The sequence below is a fragment of the Embiotoca jacksoni genome, unplaced genomic scaffold (assembly GCF_022577435.1).
Source record: "Embiotoca jacksoni isolate LCO1_2020_lvr unplaced genomic scaffold, fEmbJac1.0.p SCAF_142, whole genome shotgun sequence".
In the NCBI taxonomy this organism is placed as follows: Eukaryota; Metazoa; Chordata; class Actinopteri; family Embiotocidae; genus Embiotoca; species Embiotoca jacksoni.
The window spans coordinates 50,001-57,322 of NW_027185277.1; the positions used below are offsets into that span (position 1 = coordinate 50,001).

The 7,322-nt window shown below is 48.7% G+C and overlaps 1 protein-coding gene across 1 annotated transcript in view; it reads left to right on the forward strand.

Moving 5' to 3' along the window:
- Nucleotides 1–2,737, forward strand: part of LOC138197595 (nuclear factor 1 A-type-like) — a gene marked incomplete at its 5' end in the record, with an annotated part of 51,915 nt that extends 49,178 nt beyond the window's left edge. The window contains 1 exon segment of the mRNA XM_069148425.1: nt 1–2,737. This exon segment is cut by the window's left edge and continues 3,083 nt beyond it.
- Between the last annotated feature and the right edge of the window lie 4,585 nt (nt 2,738–7,322).

Below are 7,322 nucleotides of genomic sequence, written 5' to 3' on the forward strand. Positions count from 1 at the left end.
CCTTCCTTCTTTCCCTCCTTCCTTTCCTCCTTCCTTTCTTCCTTCTTTCCCTCCTTCCTTCCTTCCTTCCTTCTTTCCCTCCTTCCTTTCCTCCTTCCTTCCTTCCTTCTTTCCCTCCTTCCTTCCTTCCTTCCTTCTTTCCCTCTTTCCTTTCCTCCTTCCTTCCTTCTTTCCCTCCTTCCTTTCCTCCTTCCTTCTTTCCCTCCTTCCTTCCTTCCTTCCTTCTTTCCCTCTTTCCTTCCTTCCTTCCTTCCTTCCTTCCTTCCTTCCTTCTTTCCTTCCTTCCTTCCTTCCTTCCTTCCTTCTGACTGATTCTACGTTTTAGTTCTCCGACCTTCTCGTTCCTCCTCCATGTGCCTTCAGCTTCGGTCCGTCCCGACAGATCCAACGTGGAGAGTTTTCCTCGTTTCCTTGATTGGTTTCCTTGATTGGTTTCCTTGATTGGTTTCCTCCACTCTGGAGATTTTGTGGCTAACTGGAATATTACGAAGCGTCCGGCCACGCTGCCCCCCCCCCCCCCCCCACACACACACACACACACACCTGCAGTGCTGAGCCGAGTCCTCACAGGTGAAATCTACACCAGCTACAATCAGGTCCGTCATCTCCATGGCAACACCGCCAACATTTGGTGAACTGAGCACTCGTCGTGACCTTGTGACCTCGCCGAGTTCACGTGACGATGATTTTCTTCACTGCTGAAAATTGACGCCGTAAAGTGAACACAACGTTTCCAGCTGTTGAGCATGTTAGCTAACGTACATGCTAACACCATTTAGCTGCAAAAACACGACGTAACGTTCGCTAACAGTCGCTTAAAGTTTGTTTAAGGTCGTATTGTTCTGGAACTAATTCAGTTTAACAGTTACGCTTTTCTGTTGGAGTGTTTTGGTTTAAGTTAAGTTAGTCATTAGCTCGTTAGCTTAGAGTTAGCGGTCCGAAGCACTCGTTAGCTCATTTTAATTCTTTCTCCAGTCAATCAGGTAAAACTCGTAAAACTGAGTTCTGTGAAGACAACGTGCTCATTTCACTAAATTTCGTCTTTTTAACGGAGCGGATTTCATAACCGTCACTTCCCGGTAGATTCGTTGCGTTAACCGTGTTCACGACTTCTACGTTTGTTGCTGCGTTTTTCTGAACAGCAAAAAACTGTTTTCCTTCCACGTCTTCCTGTTTTCATTTTGGGTTCGTTCTTCTTCTTCTTCTGTTCCCAGATATGAATAACGAGGACGTTAAATATGCAATACCTGCTTGCACTCACTTATTTTGTCTTATATTGTTTATATTTTCTTTTCTCTTTACTTTCAACCAAAGTTGGCATGCACGTGACCGCCGCGGTCGGTCCCTAAAACCGGTGAAGCCCCGCCCTGAAGCCCTGCCCTGAAGCCCCGCCCTGAAGCCCCGCCCTGAAGCCCCTCCCTGAAGCCCCGCCCTGAAGCCCCGCCCTGAAGCCCCGCCCTGAAGCCCCTCCCTGAAGCCCCGCCCTGAAGCCCCTCCCTGAAGCCCCGCCCCTGCAACGCCACTCAGGGCGTCTGACTTTCTTTTTCCTAACTTCCTGTTTCGATAATCTATCAGACGGCCGCGATACAACATTCGGCTCTTTCATTTCTTTGCGAGCCTTAAACAAGTCCGACTTCTCCTCCATCACTCAGAAAACAGCTGATTCGGCGTTTTCTGAGGCGACGGCGGGGAAACGAAGCGTTTCCTGTTCGAGCTGCGAGCGTCTCAACGATGGAGTCGTCCCCTCTCGGTGTGTTTTGTCCCGTCTCCGTTCTTGCCGAGCCTTTAGCCACGAGTTGGGCATTAATTATCTGCACTAAATATGAAATGACAAGTTAAAAACTATGAAATAAAAACTAAATAAAAGACTAAATACTGCTTCAGGGCTTAAAGAGAGTGAAGGGAAATAAAAACAAAAAAATTGCACGGACATTTTTTTATAAAGTGTCAAAAAAACCTCCGTTGTGAAACAGCCGAACATTTAATCAATGACTTCTGGCTGCGTGTTTAAAGAAAACAACGAAATTGCACCATTTTTAAAGAAAGAGAAAATGAAAAAGAGTTTAAAGCAATAGTTGGGCAGCAGTTTGGTTCTGTGGTGAGTTTAGTTCGGTCCGGCGAGACGAGGCAGCGACGCCTGTTTCTATGTTGTATAGTTTTATTAATTACACTGATTTTAAAAGCTGCCCTATTTTATAATGCAGGACTTTTGTAACATTGATTAAATGAGGAAAAACTAGTGTTGTGAATTTTCTGATTGTTTGTATCGAGGCCACATTAATAGAACGGTTTGGTTTGTTTTTCTGGGAACTGGATTCAAGTTGAAAACTTTCCTGTTTCCTTGTTTTCTTGATTTTGTCTTTTATTTGCTTTTGTTCCTTTTTGTATGTATTTAAGAAATTTCCTTTGTTGATGGTAAATCGCATTATTCCTGCACTCAGACCGTGTTGCGTTGCCATGGCGACGCCGTTGTAAATGATGTTACAGTGTGCTGTATGTTTGTTGAAGGTTATTTGTTGCATCAGTGTTGAAGCTCAAATCTGGTAATCCTGAGGAAAATTGGTAAGAAAAGGAGCGTTTTTTATGCATTTTAAGACTTTTAGTTTTAGGCAGGAGACGATGACATCACAGCTGAAGGATGACATCACAGCTGAAGGATGTTCGACTAGAAACGCATCTCGGCATCTTCTTTTGTGTTCTTCATCCCACGCAGGAAATAAACAGCTTGATTATGCAACATGATTCTTTTTCTTTTCCATCTGTTTCTTTCTTCACTGGATCACCTCCTGCTCCTCCTCCTGCTCCTCCTCCTGCTTACTCTCCTCCTCCTGCTCACTCTGCTCCTGCTCCTGCTCCTCCTGCTCCTCCTCCTCCCGGAGGTCCATCCACTGCTGCTCATCACTGCACCTCCTCCGCCGGTCGAAGGACGCTGCGATCGCAGTTTTTGCTCGTTTCTTTACTTTGAAGTTGTACGAATCGTTTGAGTCGTCCGTTAACGTCCTCGTCACTTCCTGTCTTCCGTTAACGTCCTCGTCACTTCCTGTCTTCCGTTAACGTCCTCGTCACTTCCTGTCCCCCCCCCCGGACTTTGGTTCGATCCGCTTCATGAAACTTTCATCCATGTTTGGATGCAGAGAAACGAGCAACTGGAGTCGCAGCAGAGCTCGAGTCCTTCCTACCGTCCCAGCTCCACCTCCTCCTCCTCCTTCACCTCCTCCTCCTCCTTCACCTCCTCCTCCACCCAAAGCATGCTAACACTCACCAGCAGGGGGCGTTTCAAAGACTTCACCCTGAAGCCTGCAGCCTCGGCCGCCCACCCCGACTCTAAAATCCAAAGCATGCCCCCCCCCCCCCCGAGATGAATTCTGCCCCTCCATCAGGAAACAGGGTTGAATGAAGGCGCCGCTTTTTACGCGAACGTCTTTGTCGTCTTCATGTTTGTCCAAATTCTCCTGGGCAGTGACCCCTCCCCCCCATCCCCATCCCCCCTCCCCCCGTCAGATCGGGGATAATCGAACGTGAACGGCTTGATGTGACGAGGGGCAGAATCCGTCTCTAATCCGTCCCAGATGAAGTTCTCTGAATCTCGAACTAAAGCGGGACGCAAAGTTCTCGTAGAACGTTCGTACGTGACGGAGAGATCGCAAGTCGTCCGACGCTTCGATCCGCCTCCCGTCGTCGGAGAAGGAGGACGTCCTCCCCGTCGTCGGAGAAGGAGGACGTCCTCCCGTCGTCGGAGAAGGAGGACGTCCTCCCGTCGTCGGAGAAGAAGTATAAATGACTTCGCTTCGGAGAGATGAAGCGGTCCTAACGCCGAGGCTGGTCGCCGTGGTAACGAACGGCCATCACGGCTTCTCGGCTGACGTATTCATTCATCCCGCTGCGAACAGCGCCGCGTGTTGAACCGAGCCGACGGTCTGAACTTCCCATCATGCATCCTGCCGGCGCATCACAGCGTCGCAGTCTAATCTGCATGAACTATGCACCGACTAAAGACGGCCCCCCCGGCGTCGAGCGGCGCGGCTCACCTGCGAGCCCCCCCGCCCCACGTGGACTTTGGTTCGATCCACTCGGTGAAACTTTCAGCCTCTGCCTTCTCTTCCGGTCGATCCCTCCGTTTCCAGCTTCTGACGGACCGAACGAGTTACACGAAAAACCTGAAAAATAAAAAATAAAAGCAAACCAGCATATTACACGATATATTGAAAAAGATCAAATGTAGTGCCTGTGAAACTGTATTATAATTATAATGCTCTTCTGAACACTGAATACAATAATTGTTTGTAATTGTTGAAATTTCTGACCACCAGTAGCCTTTGCTGTCTGTCAGGACCTCTGATTATAACTACTGTACGATAATCATGAATATAACTGCATGCCTCCATAATCGCCTAGTAAAGCTGTTACCAAGACAACCAGAGAAAAAAATGACAAAAACCAGATGTTCTGTTCCTGTTTTTGGTTCCTCTTCTGTTTCTGTCCCTCTATGCCTCAAACGTGTCCCACCTCCTCATCTTCATCACTCCACCCTCACACGGGACTCTTGCTCATCATCATCATCATCGACCTGACGGGTGTTCCACCATGATGACGCGCCGGACGACCGCCGCGGCCTCGCCGGGTTTTAACCCGACAATCTCTCACTAACTTTAAACATCGGCACCCCCTCCTCCTCCTCCTCGTCCTCCTCCTCCTCCTCCTCCTCCTCCTCGTCCTCCTCCTCCTCCTCCCGGGCATTTTCCTGGAGGAGACCCGATCGATGGCCTCGGCCTTTTACTGCAGCGCTCAGCACTATCCAGGACCGACCCCCCCACTCCCCCCCCCCCCCCCCCCCCCCCGCCTCCTCCGGCAGGACTTCAAACAAGCTGCCGCTCCTCCAGGATGAGAACGGTTCAGAAGGAGGAGGAGGAAGCAGCACCTGGGAGCGCCCCCCCCCCCCCCCCCCCCCCCCCTCAGGCCAGCTGGGGTCGATCGCCCCGTCTCGCTCACCTCCACTGGCTCCTCTGCCTTCGACTCGCCGCCTGTCGATGCAGCTCGGCTCTTTGAAACCAAACAGTTTCTTCGACTCGTGTCTCTTTCAGGCAGAAAACTTTCTTGATGATCCGACTGTTTCCTTAAAGGACGACGTCGCTGAGTTTACTTTCCCAGAGAGTTTGACGTTCTTTAAAACGCGTTTCATTTAAATCTCCGCCGAGCATCGTTCTGAGAACCGACCGATGGGTTGACCGGTTGGACGTAACGATGTTCAAACCGGTTTCAGAGACAACAGCAAAACGTGAAATAGACACGCTGAGAACGAACTGATGTCAGAATTACTTTAAACCGACGACAGTTCGTACATGATTATAAAGTTGAAGAACTTCGTCTGAATAAAACTGCTCTGAAGTATGAACTGAATAATTTGATTCAAAATTCAATTAAAACTATTCAGACTGTCACCTGCTTTTATTCTGGTGAAATTAAAAGTTCCCTCTTGTCTCCGGGTGTTTCAGTCTTCTGGCTCAGTTTCACTTTTCATCGAACGCTTCGACCTTCGTCTTCGACCTCACGGGATGTTCACTGTTAACGTTCAGCAACGTTTATGGAGGAAGAACCAATTTAATCATCAGAGCGACGACGGGAACCGACGGGAACATTATTCTGGAGGTTTTTATAAGTTTCGTGTCTCGAAAATTTATATTTCAGAAGAAATGAAAGAAAAACGTCACGTGTTCGAAACACGATGCGCAGAAACAGTGACATGGTCCTTTAAAAGAATAGAAGAGAAGAGAAGAGAAGAGAAGAGAAATTGAATCCAGATGTAGAAATTTCCGTTGTGTTAAAATGTTCTTCTCAAATGAAACCAGGGATTCATTTTGTACGACGTTTTTCAAACTGCCCATCCAGCCATCCGTCGGAGCCGATCATCGATCGGAGCGATCGATCCGATCGCTTTCCAGGAAGCGTCCCTCGTTGCCTTGGCGACGCTGGGAGTCGCCAACTCACGACAATCTCGAGGAAGGAGAGCTTTATTTTTTTCTCGCCCCGGAGCATCGCAGCGCCGCCCGGAGCCGTCTGAGTCCCACACTCGTATCCCATCGTCCCCCCTCGCTACCCAGATCACCATGGAAACCAGACGCCGTCCTCACCTGAACTGACTGAAACCTTGTGCCTCTACGACTCTTTTATGGAAGCGGCCGACGTTTTGTGCCGGCTGCTCGCCTCCGTTCAGCGTCCACTAGTTCCATCGTCGTGTCCTCGTCCGTCCGTCTCGTCCATTGTCGTGTCCTCGTTTATTGTCGTGTCCTCGTCCATTCGTCTCGTCCTCGTCCGTCCGTCTCGTCCATCGCCGTGTCCTCGTCCATCATCGTGTCCTCGTCCATCCGTCTCGTCCATCATCGTGTCTCTCGTCTTTTCCTTCCTTCTCCTCTCTGTTGTTTGTCCTCTGGTGGACGGATGGTCTCGTCCCTCATTAGTGACTCCATGTCCACAAACTCAATTTACTGGAACCAGATGTGCATTTCTATGCAACAACCACGAAAATAAAGACGCTAAAGCTCTCCGGACGTCTCGGCCTCTTTTATCTGTTTCTGTGTTTCTCAGGAACTTTTCTTTATTCTGAGTAATTAAAGTTGTTGAAGTTACAGATTGTTTCATCTTGGAGTCTCTGAACCTCCAGACGGTTCTCCATGTTTCTTCTTGTTCTTCCTGTCGGATCGAGAGCTGAGATGGTCGGAGGTTCTCCTCGCTGACATCTTTTAATGAACGCACACATTTTAATTTTATTCATTTTAATTTGACAAAATGATTCCAAGATGTTGATGCTGATGAAGATGGTGATGAAGATGCAGAAAGCTCCAGAGAAAGAACCTCCACCAGATCTGATCTGATATCGTTTTGGGTGGATGTTGATGAATGAAGCTCCGTCAGGATGGAGATGATGGTGTTAATCAGCATCTTATCTTCTTAATTAAAGACTGAATCATATCATTATGAATCATGAAATAGATTTATTAAAGAAGTAAAGTGTTCAGATGTTTGAAAAGGACCCCCTACCCCCCAGCCCTCCCCCTTAAAGACTCTGTTGATGTGGTGGTCCCAGAAATCCAGACAGTGAGACCTCCTGCAAACTATCAAATCTGCTGATGTCAGCTGTCCTCGTGTGTGTGTGTGTGTGTGTGTGTGTGTGTGGGGTGGGGGGGGGTTCCTCTCAGGTTTCAGTGGGGGAGACGACCACAGAAGAGTGTGAATAATTCAGCCGGCCGCCAACACCGAGCATCACCTTTCTACAACACACACACACACACACACACACACACACACACACACACACACACACACAG